Source organism: Gavialis gangeticus, unplaced genomic scaffold (genome assembly GCF_001723915.1).
Source record: "Gavialis gangeticus isolate Ggan-Ray unplaced genomic scaffold, GavGan_comp1, whole genome shotgun sequence".
Taxonomy (NCBI): domain Eukaryota; kingdom Metazoa; phylum Chordata; order Crocodylia; family Gavialidae; genus Gavialis; species Gavialis gangeticus.
Genome location: NW_017729032.1, coordinates 80032507 through 80035738, shown reverse-complemented (window position 1 = coordinate 80035738; position 3232 = coordinate 80032507). Strand labels below are relative to the sequence as shown.

Genomic DNA, 3232 nt, shown 5'->3' with positions numbered 1-3232 from the left:
CCCTGGCTGGGCAGCACCTGCCCCAGCCCTAGCCCCACTCCCTCCCTCACTGTGAAGGCCTTAATCTGCCCCCCACAAGCTCGCTTCCCTCACCTTCCATTACAAAAGACTTACCTGCTGCACACAGCTCTCCAAGCTGCTGGGCTGTGCTCCTTGCCACCTATGTGCTGCACTGCGGTTACACGTATGCAGAGGGCAATTAATTAGCTACATTATCAGCCACATCAGGATGATTTCCGATAGTCAAGTTTTTTATATCAGTGCCAATCTGATATCAGGCACCTGCAGACTCTCTTACTTTTGAGTTAGATTTTGTTTTTATGTAACAATTCAATACTGGTCTAACAGCTCAGGTACATAGCTTGGTTACTGCACCAAGCTATGTCTTTAGTTAAGACACAGCTAGACACCAATAGACTAAGCTACTACACATGCCCATAACATGCCCTGCTTTGAAATGCATGTAACTGTGTTATTCAATAATTGGACACAAGTGCATGAAGCACCCAAAAGGCTGGTTTTCCAGGTCACAATCAGAGAACGCTTATCTGGCCACTTGAAACTCTGGACTGCATTTCTTTTTTTTCACAATTTCATTAGTTCTTTTGCCCTCAGCTATTCAGTAAATTTGTTTATACATGTTCACATGGTTTGCTTTGGCTCAATCAACCATCACCATAGCAGTCCCTGCGATCTGATTTCAAGTATCACAGGATAAATTCCTCTGAAGTTAATCACATTTAAGGGACTGTTGGTTGCTGTTATCTTACATCTAGATAGTAATCCTGGCAAAAAGTGTACATTTGGTTGATTTTATAAATGTTTTTTGTTAACTTATCTATTATGAAATGCAACTGTGTCCATTACGAACTGTGTTAACATAGAACTGTGCCATATATGTGATGTAGTCTCTCATATAAGTATAAACAACTGAATTTTTCCACAGTATAATATAAAGGGATTTTTAAAAATGTGAATAATATAATAAAACAGGAGAAGAATAAACAATAATCCTGATTAAACAAAAGAGCTAATAAACAGTCCCTGGAGGAGGGAGGTCATGACAGAGTCAGATTTGCTATAAATGATGCTGGCATATAAACAATACAAAAAAAACTACATGGGATTTCTAGATTTATGCCTAGTTCCGCTAAAAGCAAGTTTATATATCCTACCTGTACTACAGATTGATGTCACTGCATCCCAACATATCATCAAGGTGCAGTCAGGGCTGCAGAGAACTGCATGAGTGCCACTAAGTCCATGAACCGGGGACAGTCCCAGACATCTCTTTTCTAAACTCCTATTCACCAGTCTATAATATCCCCAAGCATAGTTTGCTAGCTGCTGTGAACCCCCACCAAAATGCACTTGGATGCTTTCACTAAAGGAATCAAGATCTAGGATACAGAACTCCTTTTGAATTCTGACAATGGGTGCATATATCTGTATTTTAGATACAATTCTGCTACAAGTAAGAACTTTAATGAATCAATGCACATGTAGCTACAAGTTAGGTGTTCCGCTGCATAGCTTACAGGCTCTTTTTTTTTTTTTAATGCATCTAGTTCTTAGTTATACTTGCTCTTAATGTAGTGCATTAACTCTGATTTTTGTAATAGCACATTACAAAACATGCTGCACAGAGTTGGCACTAATATTTCAACAGTTTTTCTCTGCTTCCTCAATCAGAGCTCCCAACGCTTTGCTGCTCTTTATGAAAATCCCTATGCTTCCTACCACCTGCCAGCACAGAGAGCTGACCTGCTCATTACAGAAATGGTATAACCCTCTACTTCCAGCATCAGAGCACAGTTGATTCCAAACAATGTTGTGTTGTTCCAAAAGCAGCCTCTGGTATTTTCATTGATCTGGTACACTCAGCAGGTTTTCATCTAGCCCAAAGGCTCCAACTGGCTACTATCCCTATTGAAGCATCTTTGTGGATTAGAAGTACAAAGCAAATATAGCAAAATATTCTATAGTGAAAACACAGAGTTCAACATGGACACCACTTATTTTAAATAATTTAAGCTTATTTAATAGTTGCTGTGATTTAGTAAATCTAAAAAACTATGAGACACCCAAGTCTTTTTTAAAGTGATAGCAATTAACCACAGAACAATTTACCTCCCATGCAATTAAAAAGTTATTATTTGTAAATAACTATGTATTTCTAAAAATGCCACGATTATCAAGCAAGATAATATTTCATTACATATCTCCAAATGCAGCAAAAAAGTTGATATATTTTTAAAAACCAAAGCAGAAGACATCCTTTATAACTATGTTAGGTAGTGAAACTCAAAATATTCGAACTCAAAACTCAAAACAGAAGCCAGGATCTCTCTCTAATCCTAATAATGTTTGGTTGTATGGCTTTAGGAAAGACAACCTTTTTCTTGGAAGCTCTTTTTCTCGTCTCTTAAATGTGCTGAATTGTACTTCCCCATAATTCTGTGATACAATTTTTAAAAAGAACACACTTAGAAAACGCACAATGTTTATGGCAAGAATGATTTCCTGCCCCTCTACCTATCAGGGAAAAGTGACAAAACAATAAAAGAAAATAAATATAAAATAACTGTTATGGAGTTTGTATAGTATTAAACATACAAAAAGACTCATCTGGTCTTACTAAAGCACAGAAGAAATTAAATTTACAAAGAAAAATGTTTTCAACTTTGATAGTTGAAAATGGCAAAAGCATAAAACTTTTACAGTGAATTAGAAACTGATGATCACAGACGTGACAAAAAAGGGAAAAGAGAAAAAATATTACTTCTTCCTGATTAAAAAAACAAAAACATTTGCTTTCCTGGAGAGAATATTTAGATAGAGTCTACCAAATAACATTTCCTTTTATTTCCATATTTGTGCAAATTTACAATATTTCAATCAAAATTTAAAAAGAGGCATTGACCATACCTAAGTGTGTAACATTCACTACAAGGAGACGTGTTTACATCTTCACATAAGTTCATTCTCCCATCGATATGCCTTCTCTTAGGGAACTGACAGGAGTCTATATTCCAAACAACTATTTCTCCACAGTTTGTCCATGTTAATGCCTGCACAACTGAAGGGATTATACAAGATATTTTCGGTTTCATAGATTTCATAGACATTAGGGCTGCAAAGGACCTCAGAAGATCATTGAGTCCAGCCCCCGACCCAAAGGGCAGGAAGTCAACTGGGGTTATAGGATCCCAGCAAGATAAGCATCCAATTT

At 36.9% G+C, this 3232-nt stretch overlaps 1 protein-coding gene across 4 annotated transcripts in view; it reads right to left on the bottom strand.

Annotated features, from left to right (window-relative positions):
* Window positions 1-3232, bottom strand: part of TDRD3 (tudor domain containing 3) — a 184706-nt gene that overhangs the window by 64818 nt on the left and 116656 nt on the right. The gene's annotated exons all lie outside the window — the stretch shown is intronic.